Source organism: Perognathus longimembris, chromosome 13 (assembly GCF_023159225.1).
Source record: "Perognathus longimembris pacificus isolate PPM17 chromosome 13, ASM2315922v1, whole genome shotgun sequence".
In the NCBI taxonomy this organism is placed as follows: Eukaryota; Metazoa; Chordata; class Mammalia; order Rodentia; family Heteromyidae; genus Perognathus; species Perognathus longimembris.
Genome location: NC_063173.1, coordinates 25664036 through 25686245, shown reverse-complemented (window position 1 = coordinate 25686245; position 22210 = coordinate 25664036). Strand labels below are relative to the sequence as shown.

The window sequence follows — 22210 nt, the reverse complement described above, 5'->3', positions numbered from 1 at the left end:
TTCCATACAAACGAAGCTACTTTAGTTCATAACACGACTTATTTTATGGAGAATCCTAAATGGAAATTCCTTAAACTAAAATATTATTACTGTGGGCTGGGAATATGGCCTAGTGGTAAAAGTGCTTGCCTCATGTACATGAAGCCCTGGGTTCGATTCCCCAGCACCACATATATAAAAATGGCTAGAAGTGGCGCTGTGATTCAGGTGGCAGAGTGCTAGCCTTGAGCCAAAAAGAAGCCAGGGACAGTGCTCAAGCCCTGAATCCAAGGCCCAGGACTGGCAAATAAATAAATAAATAAATAAATAAATAAATAAATAAATAAATAAATAAATAAAATATTATTACTAATAAGAAAAAAATCTCAAAGTGATAATACAGATTAACTCTGGAAATAGTCTACGAATGAATTTGATATGTTAACTAACAGCATGCTTCCTATAAGAGTTAAAGGACAAAATTAATACTACTTAGAGCTAAATTAAGTTATCAAGTGACAGAGATTACAAAATAATACAAATTCAATAATCAAAGACATGCAATGCTAGGGAAAAAATACAGAGTTAAACGTGGAAATAATAGGTTGTGATCACCTGGAAATTTGACTATTACCAGCCTAAGGTATATGTACATAAGCTTCAGGGAAAGTAAAATGCACTAAACAAAAAAGGTAAAGATCAGAATCTACCACTAAAGAAAATCATCAAACCTCAAGGGAAGACAGGAAGAGATGAAGAAATATATTATTTATCTTTTTGTTTTTGCCAATCCTGGGGCTTGAACTCAGAGCCTGAGCACTGTCCTTGATTTCTTTTTGCTGAAGGCTAGCCACAGCGTCACTTTCAGCTTTTTCTGTTTAGGTGGAATTGAACCCAGGGAATCGTGCATGCTAGGCAAGCACTCTATGCTGAGCCAGATTCCCAGCCCCATATTATCTATCTTTAAAAGCAGAAAATAATCAACCAAATGACAGTAGATCATAAAGCAATACAATAAAGCATAAAAATATTGCAGGTTTTAGTAACTGAATACTATAATAAAGCAAAACACTAATTTTTTGTCCCTTAGTGCATGTAACAGTTTTGTTTGCACAACTATAGGCCACTAAGTATAATAAAATAATGTTCTTTAAGTGCATACTTGAAAATACTTCATCGCTAGAAAATGTACATGGTAGAGACTTTAGTGCATGATAATCTCTCTACTACTGAAGGGTCTCGCCTCCCTTGGTGATGACTGAAGACCGATCAGCATAGTAGTTTCTGAAGGTTGTACAGGGTGTAGCAGTTTCTTAAAATGAGACAATGACTATTTCACAAAAGATTTTTCTGCTTTGTGTAGTGGCAGTAGGGTAGATCATGAGGCTTGAACTCAGGGCCTGGGTACTGTCCCTGAGCTCTTTTGCTCAAGGGTAGCACTTTACCACTTGAGCCACAGTGCCTCTTCCAGTTTTTGAGTGATTAATTGGAGATAAGAGTCTCACAGAGACCTTTCTGCCCAGGCTAGATTTTTTCTTTTTTTGACACAGGAACAGTTCTTTATTGTACATCAGAGAAATAGCCCTGTGTGCTGTTTCAAGGTGCAACATACAGAATATTGAATTAAGAAAAGAGGAAACAGGGAAGGGAAACCTCTGGAGGTTCAAAGTTGCAAACAAAAGAAAAAAGGGTGAGTGAAAGATTCCTCATGCAAGAGGCATTTTTGCAAATGCCATGCAAATCAGGCAGCTGGTGTGCCTTCAGAGAAACCCTACAAATAACAAAAGACTCCAAGCATTCCTGTACAGGGACTCAGAGCACAGGGGAAAAAAGAATCCAAAATGCCTTTGGGCATTTCAAGATATTTGCCACTCTTGTGATTACATTTTCTTTTACAGTCCATTAAAGAGAATAAACTGACATAATATTAGAGGGGAAGGGGAGATCCAGGCAGCTCATACAACAGAATCGAGGGGGAGGTTAGAAAAAAGCTCAAGCATTTTTTGTTTACTTTTTGTGTGTTTTGTTGTTGTTATTCCTGACACAGAAAATGTGTCCATTTGAATTAACTTGGGCAAATAGCTTGCAGCAACAAAGAAAATAAAAAGCTTTACAATTCATTTAAAAACAAAACAAAGGTCCTCTCCAGGTGTCATTCCTTAAAAAAAAAAAAAAGGTATCTTGTTTATAACACATTCCTGATAACTTGAAAAGATGATCAGAATAAAACGTATCTACAGAGCTCATTTTCCAATTTTTTTGTACATCCAAAGGTAACATAATAAATAAATAAAACTGGACGGCACTTCACATCCAAGTGCACAGAATCATTTTTGCAAGATTAAATAATGTAAACATTAGGAACAGCTGAATCAGGAAAGAAACCACAAACACCTCCAGACTTGGTGTTGGGGCTTCAGAGTGGTTCAAAAATCCAGATCTAGAGTTGATCAATATTTACCATATATATAAAAAGAAATAGATACCAATTTTGACAAAAGCTGCAACTGACTTTTTAAAATTTCTTTATATGTGTGTATATACTGATTTTTAAAATTTTTATTTTTTTTTTCATTTTTAATTGTTGCAGAGGAGCCCAGAAGCTTCCCTTCCACCTCCTCTTCCTCCTCCTCCCCCTCCCCCTCCTCCTCCTCAGGCCTCATGTGTCTCTGGCCTCACATGAGATACAGGTTGTTAATTTCATGGTGGCTACCAAGCTAATAAATTTCAAAGTGCTTTCTCTTTTTCATGCTTTTTTTTCCCTCTTTCTCTCAGTAACCATTATTGCCCGCTTTATTGCCTTGCCACTGTTCGGAATTCTTTCCCTTAGCTCAATGTCTCTGGCGGAGTTACACTCCAGGAGGTGCCTTGTCGGTCATATTTTTCAGCGCGTCATCAATCCTATCATCTTCAATAACAACCCGCTTGCTCCGGCCGATCTGGCCCAGCTTGGGCGGCCGCTTGTTCTGCTCGGCGCCGAAGAAGTTGTTGGTGTCCTGCAGGCGGCACGAGAAGATCTGGCCCACGTCGCCGCCGTCGCCTTAGGGGTAGGGCAGCACCTCCGACATGGTCGCGCCCAGGGGCTTGGCGGCGGCACCTCCTCCGCCCGCGTCCCCGCCCGCGGCGGACAGGGTCAGCGGCGCTGGGGCCGAGGGCTGCCGGCCGGGGACGGCCCGCGCGCGGGCTGCGGCGCCGGGGACGCCGGCGAGAGGCCGGGGGGCACCGCTAGGGCAGTAGCGCGTCGCCCGCGCTGGCGACCCCACGAGCACCCGAGCCGGCTGTGCTGCGCCGCGCCCGGGCTGCGCGAGTGGCTGCGGCAGCTCCGGCAGCGGCGGGCAGGACTCACATCCTCGGCGCGCTGGGGCGCGGGGCGGGGGCCGGGCCGGGCCGGGCCGCGAGCCGCGGGGGAGGCGGGCGTCCCCCGAGCCCGGGGGACGCGGGGCCCGGGCGGGCGCATCCCGGGGAGGGACGGGAGGGCCGGTGGGTCAGGCTGCGGGGTGCGGGCGGCGGCGCCTGGTCGGGGAGGAGGACTGGGGAGCTGAGATCCTCCGGGTTGGGAGGGGAGCTAGTGAGGAGGGAGGGCGGGCATGCAGGGGTGGGAGGACCCGGAGGGAGGGAGGGAGGGGGGGGGGTGGAGAAACACCGAAAGAAAGACGGGAGGGCGCCGGGGGTGGGGGAGATGTGGAAGCAGGAGAGGGAGAGGAGGGAGAGAAAGAAAGAAGTGGGGTGACCAGGATCAGAGGGGCAGAGGGGAGAGGACAAGGGCAAGGGCCAGGAGGGAGACCAAGAGGGTAGGTAGGGAGGAAGGAGAACGGGAGGCCAGGCCCAGGGGCAGCAGCCAGAGAGGCTAGCAGCCACGGCACGGGGGGGGGGGGGGGGGGGGCGGGCTGAGGGGCCGCAGCCACAGGGACAAATTCCTGGAAGTCCTCTTGGCTAGATTTGAACTGAGATCCTCAGTCTCTGCCTCCTGAGTCGCTAGGATTATAAAGTGTGCAACACCTTCGCCGGAAATGAGGACAGTGCTTTAGCCAGTAAAACTTCTTTCTGCATTTGCGTTGATCCTCTGGAACTGTGCTATGACTTCATCAGCTAAGTTTAAGTGATATTCTTGCTGTAATATCAACAATATCATATCTTTACCAGGTGTCTGTTCCATGTCCAGAAAGTACTTTCTTTCCTGATTCATAAAAAAAATGAATTTTTCATCATACTAAATATTCATCATGAGATTTCAGCACTTCAGTCACCTCTACAGATGCTACCTATAATTTGTCTTGCCATTCATATCATATCTGAAGTTACTCCTCCACGCCTATATTTCAAGCTACTTGGGAGACTAAGGCAGGTAGACTAAATCAGGTCAATGACAGAGAGTTTGACTATAATGCACAAAGCCTTGTAACCAATTCCACTATTGACTATCAGGTTACATAAAATAATACTTACCAACATTACCTCCAAGAAATAGAAACAAGAAGTTTTTTCGCTAGTTTCTGGGTTTTTTTTTCCTTTCGTTTTTTCTCCTTTGTTTTCTTACCTGACTTTGGGAGGGTAAGAGGCAGCATAGAAATAGTGGAACAAAGGGTGAACAAATGCACCTGTGATACACACTAGACACTATGTTGAAAATGAATAATTCAAGTTGTGGGAGAGGATGGCAGAGAATACCTAGGAAAGAGTGAGAGAAGGAGTGATATTGTTCAAAAAATGTACTCTTTTTCTGACTTATATAACTGTAACCCCTCTGTACATCACCTTTGTAATAACAATTTTTTTAATGCATAAAGAAGGGTTGAGAATATGGCCTAGTGGTAGAGTGTTGTCTCCTATACTTGAAGTTCTGGGTTGGATTCCTCAGCACCACATTACCTTGAATACAAATGGATTAAACTCTCCAATGAAAAAAAAAAATGTATGACTTGACTAGATTTTCATGAACAAAACCAAAGGATATTCTGTCTGTCTGTAAGAGACTTGCTTTGCTCTTAAAGACACAAGTACAATTAACCTGAAAAGATGAGAATACTATTCCATGCTAATGGAAATCAACCAACAGCTAGGTAATGATATGTATCAGACAAAACAGGCTTTAATGGGCATTCAAAGTGTGAACCAAGGGCTGGGAATGTGGCCTACTGGTAGAGTGCTTGCCTAGCATGCATGAAGCCCTGGGTACAATTCCTCAGCACCACATAACCAGAAAATGGTGCTGTGTCTCAAGTGGTAGAGTGCTAGATTTGTGCAAAAAGAAGCCAAGGACAGTGCTCAGGCCCTGAGTCCAAGACTCAGTTCTGGAAAAAAAAAAAAAGTGTGAACCAGATTCTGGTGCTTATGTCTGTGACTCTGCCTGCTAAGGAAGCTGTGACCTGGAGGACTGTGGTTTGAAGAAAGCCTGGGCAGAAAAATCTCCCAGATTCTATCTCCAATTAACCAGCAAAAAGTTGGACTAGAAGTGTGGCTCAAGTATTAGAGCACCATCGGTAAGAAAGGATACCAAGCTAGACATTAGCCCTTAGTGCAAGCCCTGGGAGAGAGAGAGAGGAGGAGGAAAGAAAAGAGGAGGGAGGTAGGGAGGGAGAGGGAGAGAGAACAAGACTGAGTGGAAGAGGGAAAGGGAGAGAAGATAGAGATGGAGAGGGAGGGAAGAAAGGAAAGAAGGAAGGACAGGAGGAAGAAAGGGAAGGAGGGAAGAAGGGTGAGACGCTTTCCAGGATCTTCATAAGCTTCTCTTGGCTGCCAGATTTCATTGCAGTCCCTTTAGGCATCTGCCCTACACAATGGATGAAAGTCCACTTCTCAGCACAAAATGTACATAAAGGAAAAAAATATATGAAGAGTATTTGGATTCCTAAAGTCAGTTGCCATTTTTGCTATAAGTAAACAACTCCCGTGTTTCCACATTGGGATCCCACATATAGGGAGTCAGGTGCAGAAAATTGAAAGAAATCTTCACACAGGGCGACAGTAAACAGGGGATGATATGAGGCCTGTTCTTGATGATGTGATCCCAGAAAAATTGTTTTCTGTGCTTTAGATGGAGTTTCTCCCAATGTTGATGAAATACATGAAATATGAAAATGCATGGTCTATGGGGAAAATGCTCCAGGGGGCGGAGACATTAGATGAGAATGATAAATACATTAAATATTGAACTGAGATTCCAACAGTGAATTGCCTTGTGTAGGATCAGTAAAACTTCTCTTTTTCCAGTACAAATAACTGAAAACTATTTTTTAAAAAACTCATCTACCGGGTTGGGATATGGCCTAGTGGCAAGAGAGCTTGCCTCCTATACATGAGGCCCTGGGTTCGATTCCCCAGCACCACATATACAGAAAACGGCCAGAAGTGGCGCTGTGGCTCAAGTGGCAGAGTGCTAGCCTTGAGCAAAAGGAAGCCAGGGACAGTGCTTAGGCCCTGAGTCCAAGGCCCAGGACTGGAAAAAAAAAAAAAAAAACTCATCTACCTACCAGAGTTCATTGTTAACACATGCCACCCCCTACTTCTAGTTCCTCATGAAAGTCTCTGGCTTTGGATACATTTTTAGGGCAGGAAAGGGCCCCTGGATTCAGGTAACTATTCCTAATTTTATGTCACAATTTTGAATAGCACATTGGCTACAACTTGAGAATTTCTCATGTGTTTTTTCATTATCCACCTGCAGTCCACTAGGATTTAGTGGTAGTTATGTTCAAAGAACTGCTAAAATGGGAGTCCTGAGGGAGTTCTGCTGGTTTCACATCCATGCTCTGAGATGAACAGGATTCCTGACTCATACTCCTTCTATTCCAGTTCTATCTATGGTAAAGTGAAAAAAAAAGTAACACTCAGACTCTTGAATAGAATGAAATAGTCAATGCCTAGTAAGATTCAATGTCTGTCAATCTACTGGAATTTTCCACCCCACTGTCAATTGATCCTTTTTCCCAAGGTGACATCTGCATAAGCATTGACATTTCACAACCTGCACTTGTCCTACTTCCCTTCACTGATTCCTCTCATCTCAGAGAACACTCCATTAAAGACCTGGGAGAGGGTACGAGTAGGTTTGTAATACACCCTCAGAGCACTCCAGTTCCAGCCCCTCTAGTACTTATATCCATACTTCATATAATTCTTCTAGACACTTAACAAAACTATATACGATCTCTAAAACACATGTCAGTGATCAATGTCACATGATGGACACTCAAAAATACTTCTAAATATACACTCAATTTGTGAAATATGATTCAGTATATATGACTATTTTTCCATCACAGTATATGGGTCTCTTCTAGTGGGTTCTACATTATTCTTATTTTATTTTTCGTTTTGTTCATGTGACATGAAAAAGCCATGTATCATGCACGCACTCAGTGAATAAATTGTGAGTGTAGGGACCTCACAAAAAGCTGGCATGGTGATCTCTGTATCTCTCTAAATTCCAACATAGGAAAGAAAATTATGTGCCTGGAATAGTATTGGATCTATGGTACTAGCCCTTGGAGTGGGGTGTTGGGATTATAGTCTATTTCTATGATAGTTAAAAGAGTATGATTTAAACAGCAGAGCCCTCAAGCTCTATTGATGGCAAGTACTGGATTTGCTTCTGTTCTCCAGAAATCCTCAACCCTTGATATATTAATCCCTGAGATATTCTATTTTCTCCTTTTTTTTTTTTTTTTTTTTTTTTTGGCCAGTCCTGGAGCTTGGACTCAGGGCCCGAGCACTGTCCCTGGTTTCTTTTAGCTCAAGGCTAGCACTCTGCCACTTGAGCCATAGCGCCACTTCTGGCCATTTTCCATATGTGTGGTGCTGGTGAATCAAACCCAGGGCTTCATGTATATGAGGCAAGCACTCTTGCCACTAGGCCATATCCCCAGCCCCTACTTTCTCCTTCTTTACAATGAAAATAATGGTTACCACACTTTAGGATAAAGCTAAGGAATAGAAATTACATGCAAATTTCTGAAGCTGACTTTTTTGCTTTCAGAAAAACCAATGGAGTGATTATGAATGTGGAAGCAACCACACTATCCTTGATAACAGACATGACAAGAACCATGACAACTAAATATAAGTACATCTCTCCAGGAAATTGTGTCATGGAGAAGACAATTCTCCAATGCTTTGGTGCCATCATTGCTGTGATTGGACTGGCAGGAAATGCAGCTGTGATCTGGTTCCTCGGCTTCCAGATTCCAAGAAATGCCATCTCAGTTTACATTCTAAATCTGGCTGTGGCTGACTTCCTCTACCTATGCTTTCAATTTATATATTACCTGCATGAATTCACCAGTTATTTCCTTCATAGCATGGGAGACTATTTCTTTCATGCCTTTCGCTTCCTGTTTTTCCATTTGTATATAGCAGGCCTGGGATTCCTCAGTGTTATTAGCCTGGAGCGCTGCCTGTCTGTCCTGTGTCCCATCTGGTACAGGTGCCGCCGCCCAAGACACGCATCATCTTTCATGTGTGCTGCTCTGGGTCTTACCAGTGCCATTTTCTTCTTTGCTAACTCATTACTGTCCAGGTGTTTCTGTCGTTTATTATGGGAATCAGTGTGAGTTAAGTAGACTTTCTGCTGATGGATACTTGCTGCTTCTGTTTGTGATTGTCTCAGGGTTCAGCCTGGCTATGACTGTAAGAATGTTCTGTGGTTCTCGACGGATGTCACTGACCAGGTTGTATGTGACCATCCTGCTCTCAGTGCTGGTCTAAGATCTTCTGTGGACTGTGCTTTCTAATTTTTTCCTTAATAAAAGTTATGTTTTCTAGTGATATCCACCACTTCTACTGTTACCTTAATGAGCTTTTAGATTTACTAGCCTCTGTTAACAGCTGTGCCAACCCCATCATTTACTTCTTTGTTGGCTCCTTCAGGCAGTGGCAGAGGCAGAACCTTCAGCGGGTTCTGCAGAGGGCTCTGCAGGACACTCCTGAAGACAATGAATGTGGAGGCAGCCTTTCTCAGGGGACCCTGGAGATGTCAGCAAGCAGAGTGGAGCCTTAAAAACACCGTTGCCCTGGTCTCTGTCCATGTCTCAGAGGTTCCTCACTAATTCTTTACTATATTCAAATAAATGCACTTATCTTGGTTTTTTTAATCTTTGCACAAGATTTAGCATTACTATGAAAGCACAATGTCTGTATCACTCTGTATGAACAATGCACTATATAATATTTGCTTAATAATAATTGCTGAGCACATATTCACTTTAGTTTTGCATCTGCAGAGATTCTCCTATAAAGCACAAAACCCTGTTTATCATCCCCTCATACACAGTAGTTTATCACATTTTTATTTTATCCGTATACTCAAGTGTGAATCACAATGGGTACCTTGTTTAAAGCATTGTTGTATGTACTTAAGTTATTCCTGAGAACATAAGTCCATATTTCAGTAGCTCATCAAGCTTTTTGGAATATCATGTCCTTGAAAGCATATTTCCTCTCACAATAACATTTCCTATTTGTTTATATGAAGATGCTGGAGATATTTGTCATTGACATGTTTACAAGTTGGTCTTTGATTCAGGTAATAAAATGCATGTCCTTTAGTTTTGCTAACTACTGCTAATAATCGTTCTTCCTTGGAACAATCTAAAGACTAGAATCATGTGGGACAAGTCTCAGTTGGATACACATTGCTACCCCAGTGTTGATTTCAAGGTAAAAGGCTGTTGGAAAGCATATATGAATAGGACATGCAACTATTTGATTTTAGAAGACATTATAAATTTCAGAATTTTGCACCAATTTTTGGCTATGTCTCCATCTTGGTTTACTTGTCAGCACTTTGGAAAACAAACTAAAACAATTAATTGGATGGATTTACTTCATCCATTCAAGAGTATAAGTGAAATACATACAATAAACTAACTAAATAAGTAATAAATAAATCATAAAGGAAGCAACTGAGCCTTCCCCACACGTGTCAACACTGGTAAGTTCAGTTTGTCCTTGTCAGTGCAGAATTCAGGGCTTCCTTAAATCTTCTCCCTTTCTGACACATTGAGGGAAGCCTTGCGTACTTCAGGAAGCTAAAACGTCAAATGGAGGAGTGAGAGGCTTATAAAAAGAGGAATGGAAAGAATTTAATAAGGATAAAATTCTAGAAAAAAATCAAATTGAAATTCTACACATGGAAAGTTCAATACTACAAATAAAACCCTAGCTGAAAAGCTTTGCCAACATATTGGACATAGTTAAAAACAGAGAATCTGGACAAAAAAACCCCAAAATATTAGAATATTCAGTTATTCAGAGACAACAAAAGCAGAAAGGAAATATGCAAGTTCACTAGCATAGCTTTATAAGGATAACACAATGAACCATGGACTTAAATGAAGGAGATAGGCTGGAAGCTGATGATATTAAAAAAGAACACAATTTCACGAAATAAGAACAGAATATTCTCCAAATCTTCACAAAGAGATGCTTATCCAGGTATAGCAACCTAATAGGCATCCAAGAAAACAAGAGCAATAAAGGAGCTCTCCACAACATATCATAGTTTAAAAACTAGAGGCAACAGCTTATTTAAAACTATCAGACAAGCAACAATTCCTATATTTTTTAAAAAAGTAAAACAATTGCATATTTCTACAAGAACACTAAAACGGAAAAGGGTATGGGATGATGAGCAGCAAGACAGGAAAGAATGTAAATGATAGACTGAAGAGATAAGAATGCATATTACAAACACACACCATATTTCCAAGTCTAGGACACAACACTAAAAATCAAATATGTGTGAGCAAGTTGATACATAAAAAGAGTGTACCAGTACAATATAGGACACAGAGTAACCAGAGAATATAAAAAAAAATTGAACCTTGGATCTATACAAGAAATGAAGAAATAAAAAAGCTACATTATAACTGTACCAAGTGTGGAAGAGGGGAAAATATCTGTCTTTCCCCGTGTCTGCTAGATAACAAAGATCACTAAACACCCAAGTGGATACAACTAAACACCAGAGCTGCCCAGGAGGGACTCCTGGAAGAGCAAGATGACTAAAGGCCACACAACATACCTGGAGCTGGCCCACAGCTAATGAAACCTACTCCAGGCGGTCACTCTGATGGAGTGAGGGAAAAAGGAAGCTGAGCACACATCCCTCTCACTGCACAACACAACAACCACCACCCTGCCCAGGAGATACAGATAAACACCATCACTGCCCATGTGGGATTCAGGCAGAGGAAGCTGACTAAATACCACATGCCTATAAAATATTTATATTACATTTACACACACTCTCCTTTTGTCCTTTCCCAGACAGTCTCCATTTGTATTCATGTCACTTATATTTGTTGGTCTATATTCCTCATAGGACACAGGTCATGTGGCATTTTTTTATTTGGGGGGAGGATATATTTTACTTAATATGAAGAGCTTCAATTCTACTCACTTTTCTGCAAAAAAATAATTTTGTTCTCTTTATTGACTGTATGATTGTGTGTGTGTCACAATTTATTTGTCTATTTCTTGCTTGATGGGTCTGTGAGCTGATTCCATACTTTTGCCATCATGAATAGTGTTACAATAAACATGGATGTATAGGTGTTTTGATTGTATATTCACATATTCCTTCAGATATATACCCAGCTCATATACATATATACATACATATGTGTGTGTGTCTGTATCTGTATGTGTATATGTGTGTATACCTACATATCAGGATCATATGGTGTTGTATTTTGGAGGTTGTTTAGTAATGTCCAATGTGATTTTCATAGTGGCTACACTAAATTAAACTCCTATCAACAGTATGTAGGAGTTCCTTTTTCATCTCTTCTTCTTAGCATTTTAATTGCATTCAGATGGAATCTCAATTCCATTTTGATCTTCATTTTCCGATTCTTTGCTAGATCCACAAGGCAATAGAAAGAAGAGAAAGGGGTATAAACAAGAGCGTAGGCGCTCAAATGGACTCTATTTGTAAATGATGTGAAATCATACAATTTCCAAAATCCTGAAGTCTCCACACCAAAAATCAATCTTACATCTGATAAGAAATCTCAGTTATATAGCAGGATACAAAACAAATGTACAAAAATTACTCGTTTCCTGCATACCAATAATGAGCAGTACAAGAAAGAAATGAGGGAAAGATTTCAATCATTGAATTTGTGAAGCAGGCACTCTTACCACTGAGACATGGCTCAAACTCTATTTTGTTTTTTTGTTAGGGTTCCTTTTTGACATAGAGCCTTACTTCCTGCACAGAAAAGCATGTGGGCAAGATCCACCTTTGATGATACACTTACACCATAGCTAAAATAACAAGGGCCATCAGCTTTTTCAGGTATTCAGATATTTTCCCTCTTCCTCTCTCTCTCTCTCTGTCTCTCTGTCTCTCACTCTCCCTGTCTGTCACACACACACACACACACACACACACACACACACACACATCACTTTATCACATCTCTTGCCCTCCTTTTCAGTTACCATCATATATATTAACAAAATTATTCTGCTTTTCTTTTTGGTCTACTCCCCTTACATACTAGCATATCCACAGTGTGCAACTCAGAAATGCCATGACTAGGACTTCACATTTGTCAGGAGCCAAGCTAGCAGCTAAGCTCATCCTGACCTCTGGCTGTGCCAATATCACCAAGATGTCGGGAGCCAAACTTGCAGCTAAATTCATTCTAACCTCTGGCTGGGCTGTCACCGCGAGGATATGCTACATGCAAGGACATTTGTTCACAGCCACTATCCAGAATTGCTTTGCTATGCCCGCACCTTGCTATGTCCGCTGGAGTAGATTCCTATGTTAATCAACCTTGTCCTGTGTTTACTGTAATCAAATGTAAACTTCAAAGCCTCTTTATGTTCTGGAATTTTAACAATCCTATGCTATTCCCTGGTTCCAAAACTGCATATAAGCTGGGAGTTGAGAATAAACTGTTGCTGCAGTCTTGAGGTTCAACCTTGCGGCTGCAGACCTCCCGTACCCCATCTTTGTCTCTTGTCTTTTTTCTCTTGCCTTATTTTTCCTTTTCCTAAATCCTCGCCACCCCTCAGTCAGGATTCCCGTTTCACTGCCAGCTGGCCCAACAGGCACATTTAGATGGGGTCATATCCACCTCATCTGTTCCAGATGTGTTTGGCTTCAGTCTGTAATACTGAGGGAATTGTGAAGTCCTTTTTTCCTACCTTTACGAGAGATTGAACTATCTCTAAAAATATGTGCTGATGAGCATGTACCACCAGAAAAGTCCTATTTTGAGTGAGCATATGTTTATCTTTTACCTTTTGAGGGGTGTAGGGCTCTAGCCTCCTAGGTTACAGTTCTTGAGGGCAAGATTTTGTCTCTATTAATCAAATGTCCCCCATGAGAGCTACATATCTAATCTACTCTTGGACATTATCTATACAGTGGCTGCCACTGATGAATAAATTACTGTCTCATTTTGAAATACATTGGTCAGGTAAGTCCAACTATTTCAACTACTACAGTTGATATCAAACCCATCACAGACCCTTGATTTCCAAGATTAGAGACTGGAAGCATTCTCAGGCTATACCTGTAGATGGACATGTTGCTTTCAAATGAAATGGTTATCTGTGCATTCAATTTACATAGCAAAGCTCATCCTCAGGGCACAATAGGATAGTCAAGCATACATAAAAGGATAAAATTACATTCTACTCAACTGGTTTGCATTCCAGAAGCTGGAACATGGGCTCTCATTAGACCTGTCCCATTTCCCCCACTGTGGCAATGATGTAGCCAATAGTCAATAGTTTCTACCCTTGTAATTGAAGAACTGGCTGTAGTATGCAGTAAGAAAACTAATAATTGTTCAACATTCTTAGCCATAAATGAAATCCAAACCTAAGCTACATTTAACTAGTATCTCATCCCAGTCATCAAGAAAGCAATCAACCACAAATGCTGGCAATGTTGGGGAGAAAGCTATCTTTATACACTGTGGGTAGGAATGTAAGTCAATGCAGCCATGATGGAAATTAATATGGAGGTCTGAAAAAAACTAAAATATGACTACAAAATGTTCTTTCTGTACTATTCCTGATCATACATTCTAATAATGGAAGTCTCACAACAAAGACTCTTGGACAATAGCATAGAAGTATACATTGTAGTATTCAAAATGCAAGATAGAGAGAGCGAGAGAGAGAGGCTTACAGCTAGAATATTGCCCTGTTTCTTCATAAAGTCCCTTAACTATAGAACAACACTAAAACTATTTAGACTTAAGGGAAGGAATTAGCATATTTTCATCGGTATACAGGATAGTTAGACCTAGTTAGATATAATTATGACCTTGTTGGTGTATTTTATTTGTAGACTAATTATGATTTAATGAGATATGTTTAGTGACAAGGTTTGGGGCAATTCCATACCTCTGAGAGCCTCAAACCCATGTGGGAGAATTTGCTGGGTCACCCAAGTTGGGCGCCACAATGTTGGGGTTTTTTCTCCCCTCCCGGCTCGGACTCTTTTTTCTCTCTTCCTGCCCTCCATAACGTCCTCTCCCCCAACTCCCGACCAGCAGGTAAATTAGAGTGAGACGTGGGGGTTCGGTCCGGCCTGGCGTGCGCGTGACCTACGTGGTAATATGGCCGCTATCCTCCCCTGGGAGCTAGTGTACATAGACCACGGAGTTGGCTTCTGAGAGCGAACTAACTTTATTGAGAGAAGGACAAGGGGAGATGATTCTGAAGGAAGGGGGTTGGCCAGGATTCCGATAGGCCAAGAGCTGTCACCTGACCCCCAAGGACTAGCGTCACTTGAGCACACCGAACCCGGGCGGGGTTGGTGGGCGCCAGGCTGGCTGGCAGGTTGGACGGCTGTTGGCCCAACCGGTTCCTCTGGATTCCAATCCAGAAGGGGTAGCAGGGCCGCATTCCCTATGGCTGGGGGAGGTGCATCAAGCCCCTTCCATCAATGCGAGAAAGATGGACCCCAACAGACCTATTAGATATAATTATGACCTTGATGATGTATTTTATTTGTAAACTAATTAAGATTTAATGAGATATGTTTAGTGACAAGGTTTGGGGCAATTCCATACCTCTGAGAGCCTCAAACCCATGTGGGAGAATTTGCTGGGTCAGTGACTCTCTCAGCATGAAAGGCCAGCATCAGACAAGACATAAAAGAAGAGAAATTTTGACTTGGGGGCAAACGGAGACCTCACAGTGAGAATTCAGGAATAAACCACCTAGTTTCCACTTGTGGAGAAGGCAGACTACAGCTGCCAGGATCGCTAGGTGGATTTCTATGTCTGTAAAACTTCTAGCCAGTCAGACAGTAGGACTGGCCTGCACCTGAGGACTTAATAGAATCAAAATCCAGGAAATTCTGAATCACCACTCACAACATTCAGGCAGTCCTGAAGACAATGGTCTTACCCTCCCTGACTTGAGCAAGCCCTTGGGCTAAAAATAGTTGATGGGTTCTTAGCTTCCAGGAGCTACTTGGAGGGTACTTTGGAGTTGCTTTCTGTAGTAGTCAAGATCTCCAAAAGACCATAGGACCTGGAGCAAAGACAATGACCCCCAGTCTCATCCTTTCCACATAATGACAAAAAATTATTTATGGACTATGAAAGAACTGAGGCTCTCAATTCTCTTCCAGCAGTACAAAACTCACTGCACCATTTACCATTTGGGTCCATTTAGAGGTATCTTTCCACAATCAGGCACAAAATATTCAAAGGAACTCACCATTAAGAAGAGTTACCCCGGGCTGGGGATATGGCCTAGTGGCAAGAGTGCCTGCCTCATATACATAAGGCCCTGGGTTTGATTACCCAGCACCACATATACAGAAAATGGCCAAAAGTGGCGCTGTGGCTCAAGTGGCAGAGTGCTAGCCTTGAGCAAAAAGAAGCCAGGGACAGTGCTCAGGCCCTGAGTCCAAGCCCCAGGACTGGATCCCCCCCCCCCCAAAAAAAAGAAGAGTTACCCCTATGTGCCAAATTTGGGGTAGCAAATTTCATTGAGTAAACACTACTGGACATAAAAGCACAGATAAACTCCTCAACACAAAGTTAGTGGGAGATTTTAATACCCTACCAGCAAACACACCATTTTCTTTTCATTTTTTTATCATACATCCAAAAGAGGGTTTACAAGAGCTAAAGAAAAAATGTTAATCACAGCCTACTTAATAATAGCAGATATGCCAGGAAACTGCTGGTTCCCATTACTACTTTTAATTCAGATCTAGGATTTTTTGACTTTTTCTCAAGTGAAAGAAGTTCCTTTCTAATTTTTCAACACTAAGCAGAATATGTCTAAAAGAAAAGTATTTTGATTTTGCCAGTCCTGCAAGCTTAGGTCTCAGGGCCTGAGCACTGTCTCTGGCTTCTTTTTGTTCAAGGCTAGCAATCTACCTCTTGAGCCACAGCACCACTTCCTGGTTCTTCTGTTTATGTGGCACTGAGGAATCAAACCCAGGTCCTCATGCATCTTAGAAGATCACTCTCCACCTAAGCCACATTCCCAGCCCCCAGGAAAAGTCACATTTAAAGATGGAACTTAGGCTTCCAATCCTCACTTTTTAAAATCATACATAGTCTCTGAAATGTTTAATTCTGGGACATTTTTCTTTGTCTCAGAACATGTTTGCCTTGCCTTGGTCAATGGCCAATGTTATATTTGCATAGTACAAATGAAATTCTAACTAGCCTCATAAATCCAGAAAGAAATTTCTCATGTTCCAGGACATGTAGATAGCTGTTTGAGGTAGAATTGTCTGTTGTTAGTAGTGAGAACTGTACAGAATTTATATAATTCCAGTACTGCTGTCACCAACATGGTCACTCCACTAGCCAGGTCTTAATATACTGTTGTTAACTATAAGAAATCCCAGGGAATGGGATTTGTTCCAGTGATACAACATGTTGATGTACTGCCTCTGTGCTCTAGGTTTCTCTGATACTGAGGGTCATGCCATTAAGATCACTCTTAGGAAAATCTCTTCTCTCTGTCTCTGTCTATCTCTGTCTCTCTATCTCTCTGTGTCTTAACAAGATTTCTCTCTGTGTCTTAACAAGATTTCTCTCTGTAGCCCAGTCTGATCTTGACTTTGTTTGTTGTACTGTGTAGTGTCTAGCTACTTCAAAACACTGGACTTAGGCTGACTTAATCTGCTAGAACTAGGAGAATTATCAGCAGTTCATACCCGAAGGATTTTTGAGATAATCTCTATATGGGTTTGTTTGGGGCATTCTTCAGTGCTGGAGTTGGCTCCTGTCTGGGAAGAATTAACTGGACAAGTTATCTTTCAAACAACCAAGGATGGGGCTGGGAATGTGGCTTAGTTCTTGCCTAGCATGCCTGAAGCTTTGGGTTCAACTCCTCAATACCACATACACAGAAAAAGCCAGAAGTGGCACTGTGGCTCAAGTGGTAGAGCACTAGCCTTGAGCAAAAGAAGCTCAGGGACTCTGTCCAGGCCTGAGTTCAAGCCCCTGGACCGGAAAAAAAGGATAATTGCTCATTTAAGCTATATAATTTATACATGATAGTTAAATTCACTTTTTCTGACAGGGACAAAGGAGTTAGACTATTAACTTTTTAAACTATAACAAGGGCCAACTTCCTTCCAGTTATACATTCAGACCTGGCAGAGCCAGATTAAGGTATTGTATATTCATTAATGTGAATTAGGGAGGGAAGGGGAACATCACAATGGTGAGATAAAGAACAAACCAATGCAACAATGATACAAGACAATATATTGGAAATTAACTGTACAACTTGGGGGAAGGAATATGAGGAGGGAAGGTAGTAGAAAAATGAGGAAGAGGTAACAAGTTGGACAAGAAATGTGCTCATTACCTTACCTATGTAACTATCACCCCTCTGCCCACTCCTTAACAAAAAACTAATTTTACAAAATGAAAAGAAAAAACTCTATATCCCTATGTGAGACAAAATATTATTTTTATGTAACTATATATCTATAAAGGGAGATACACTTATGGGTTTATATGTGTGTATAAATATATACATATATGTGTATATATATATATATATATATATATATATATATATATAAACTCTGTCTATATATGTTCTGCCTACACCTAGACAGAGGTATATATACATGTCTACATTTGTGTATGTCTATACATGTCTGTATATTGGTAGTGTATTCTATATATGTAGATGCATGTCTATATGTCAATATGCATGTATGTGTATATACACACATATGTACATGCATATATATTGTGTATATATGTCTATATATGTCTATAAATAGACATTTACATGGAAACATACATGAAGGATCTCCATTTACTTCTGTTTTTATTAGCATATGTTAATTATACAAAGGTTTCATTGTGATTTTTCAGTATATGTATATACTTTGATCTAATTCACCTTCTACAGGCTCCCAACACTCCCAGTTTTACAATCATGTCATATTTTCCATGTCTTGTTTCTGCATATGAGCAGAAGAAGCATGTGATGAGGTCTTTCTGAACTTGGCTTCCCAAATTGAACATGCTGCTCTCCAGCAGCCTAGTGATTTCAATCTCGTAGATAGGCTAATGAGTTTTACATCCTGTGGAGACCTGTTGAGAAACTCCACTATGAGGACTTCCAGGAAGATGGCAGAGGAGCAGCAGAGCCCTAGCTGAGCTCCCTCTGACGTCTGTTTTCCCACTCCAGGGAAACATTTACTCCTAGAAAGACAGCCCAAGTAAGTTATAACAGTACAGGGATTCTGGCCAGAAAGGAAAAATTGATTTTGCTGGCCTGAAAACACATATTTGAGCTCCAGGCGGAGACCCGTCACCATGCCAGTGCCTGCACCGGCACAGCACCCCACACTCCGTGCACCTAAAGCACACAACGGCAACCAGGGAGAAATCCTCCAGACACACGCGGTTCGCAGGTTGAGCATGGATGGGCGGAAATTGCAGAGAAAGCGTGAGTACCCCACAAAAGACATTCTCACTCGCACCCACAGAGCAGCTCCTTGAAGGTATGCCTTCCCCCACCACCAGAGCAAAGTGCCATCTTTGACACTGGCATACGGTCAGACCAGACTGGAACTAAAGTGGGCCTGGGGAAAGCCAGGACAAAGGAGCCGTCTTTGAAAAGGGCAAGAAGGACCTGCCAGTGAGAGCCAGCTCTGCCCAGGAGAACGCCCCTGACCAGGTGGGAGGCTCGTCCTAGGCTGCAGCTCACACACTCATGTGAAATCAGCCAGAGGTGCCCCACTCTGGTTTACAGCCTTAAGCGGTGGTCCTAGCTGGCCCTGCCACTTTTCCCAGCCTTGGAGCTACGTGGCTGGTAGCCAGGCCCGCCCTCTATGGCCCAGAAATGGAAAGGTAGCCAGAACCAGCCCCACCTCCCGCCTCAGCCACGTGACTCCAAGATGGCACTGGGGGAGGAACCACGAGGCGGTCCTGTGGGCCATGGTGACCGCCCCTGGGGGAAGTCCCATGACGTCACCCCTGATGGGTAGCTCAGGCATCAAATCACAGCCCCTACATAGGTGCACGTATCCCTCCCCTTCTGCTGCCCTCTAACCTGTGTAAAAGAACACATCATTTCCTGATTAAATGAGTTTGGCTCAACCTGCTTCCAGAATGCCTGTTTATCTTCTGTAGAGAAGAGGGCTGGGTGGTAGTCTGTCAGTCCCCATATCCTCTTCCTGAACCTGCCCACGTGGGGTACACTTTCCCGTTTCTCCTGCAGGACAGGAGAGTGCGGGAGGCTAAAATTTCCCGGCAGACTGACCAGTGAGAGGCAGCTCTGCCCAGGAGAATGCCCCCTGCCCAGGTGGGAGGCTCATCCTAGGCTGCAGCTCACACACTCGTGTGAAGTCAGTCAGAGGTGCCCCGCCCTGCCCGCTGGAATTTCTAAATTAAAATGGTGAGAACAACCAGATGGGCAAACAAACACTTCCTGAGACAGATAAATGGTGCCAATTCCCAATTCCCAGCAAGAAATGGAGCTGAATTCCATAGCCAGCTCCACCCAGGAGGCCGCCCCGCCCAAGAGGGAGGAACCTCTCCCATGCAAGCAACTCTTAACCAGGTAAACCAGGCCAGAGGCGCCCCGACCTGCTGAGTCCACAGCCTATTCAAAGCCAGGTGTTAAAGGCAGCCGCCCCACAGCAGATGGGAGGAGCCACGGTTCCCAAGACTACTCACCTCCCCATCTACAGTGGATGCCCAAGGCCTACCTGCAAGCTGTGTGAACCACAGAGCCCCAGGATTTCACTCACAGGAAAGGAGGGTCACAGCAGATCCAACCCTGCAAACTGAAAGTAAGTCAAAACAGCCAAGCAGGGCTGGGGATATGGCCTAGTGGCAAGAGTGCCTGCCTCATATACATGAAGGCCTGGGTTCGATTCCCCAGCACCACGTATACAGAAAAATGGCCAGAAGTGGCTCTGTGGCTCAAGTGGCAGAATGCTAGCCTTGAGCAAAAAGAAGCCAGGGACAGTGCTCAGGCCCTGAGTCCAAGCCCCAGGACTGGCCAAAAAAAACAAAAACAAAACAAAAAAAAACAGCCAAGCAGTAAAATAGACTGCAGACCATCACAAGGAAACCAGAGACTGTAGAAAGCCCACCAAACAAGGAAGACTCCATTTTTTTTTCCAAAACATTTTTAAGCAGTTTTTTTTTTCATTTCTGAAATGTCATAAGTTTTTTGTTTTCCATTTTTAAGTGTTTGTTTTGTCAAGTTTTTTTTTGGTTGTTCATTTTTCTGTTTTTTGTTCTTTCTTTAAAAATAACTTTCCTATGTTTTGTGCATTTGTCTTCCACTATTTTTTCTTTATCTCTCTCTTCTCATTCTCTTTCTTTAAACATTTTCTTTCCTATCAATAACACTTCCACTCTTTTCTGCTAACACCCCATTGTCTATTATTTTAACTTTGTTCTTTCTACTGATTCTACTCTTCTCCACATTTCCACGTCACTGAAACTAAACCAAATCATTACCCCCCAATACATTTTATTCTATTCTCCTTCCTACCTCTAACTTACCCTCCTGACTTACTTCCAGGACCTCCAGATTCCATTGACCCCTGGTTATTGGATAGAGGGTATCCCTGCTCAATCAGAGTGAATCAAAGGGGTTCAAAGACAAAACCAGCCAGTCCAAAAGGAACTTAACATAAGAACAAAAAAAATTACTCATAGTATTGTAACCGTAAATAAGTAACTACTGAATACAGGGCTCAGGATTGGTTGTTATATCAAAATTGTATTCTTTAGGACCACCAAATGTAATTTTATACACAGGTATAAAAGGTATTTGTATATAATAGTGAAGTTCTAAGATTTACACAACAGTCGTTGGTAAAGTCTGCTTTGAGTCTTAAACGGTGCTCACAGGTGCTTGTAGATTGGCATTCCCAATCCAAATGGGCAGAAGAAACACAAGAAAGCTGGCAAACAATGGAGTCTTTTCTCCAACTCAAAACAAGCAGGAAGCAGAGCAGTCAATCAAAGACATAGAAGAGAACCCTCAAAATGCTCTACAAAGTCTACTGATAAAAATGATAAAGGAAAAGTTTGAATCTCTTCAGTCAACTATTCTAGAGTGTGAGGAGGGAAAGCAAAAATTAATGGAGAATTTCATGACCTCCGCAAATAGAAAGATAAATGAACTTCAAGAGTCAAATGAAAAGATAGTTACCCATCTAAAAGATTTGGGAGACAACACTCAAAACCAGATTAATGAAATAAATGAAGTAAAGGAGTCTATACAGGACCCAAGAGATGACATGGAAAGCATCAGGAAAGACCAGTCAGAAGGAAAAGAGATTTGAAATCAAGTCGCTAGCCTACAGTCCCGACTAGCTGAAGCAGAGGATCGAATCTCAGGAGCTGAAGATTCCCTAGAATCTATGGAGAAAGATAAAAAATCAATACAAAACCAATCCAATCGACAAAACAGATCACTCCAGAAGCTAACAAACCACTGCTGAACCATCAGTGGGTCATTGAAGAAATTAGAACAGAAGTTCAAATGTTTATGGAATTCAACCGAGATGATTACACAAAGTACCAGCTCCTTTGGGGCACAGCAAAGGCAGTACTCAGAGGGAAATTTATATCTCTGAGTGCCTACACCAACAAATTGGAGAAACAGCAACTCAACAACTAAAGAAAGCATCTTAATCTCCCCGAAAGAAAACAAGCCAAACCCCAAGGCAATGGACAGAAGCAAATAATTAAAATCAAATCAGAATTAAATCAATAAGAGACAAAAAAAAATCGAA

The 22210-nt window shown here is 42.1% G+C and overlaps 1 pseudogene; it reads right to left on the bottom strand.

Annotated features, from left to right (window-relative positions):
- Positions 1 to 1869: 1869 nt before the first annotated feature.
- LOC125362238 lies at positions 1870 to 3176 on the bottom strand (annotated as a pseudogene).
- Positions 3177 to 22210: the final 19034 nt, after the last annotated feature.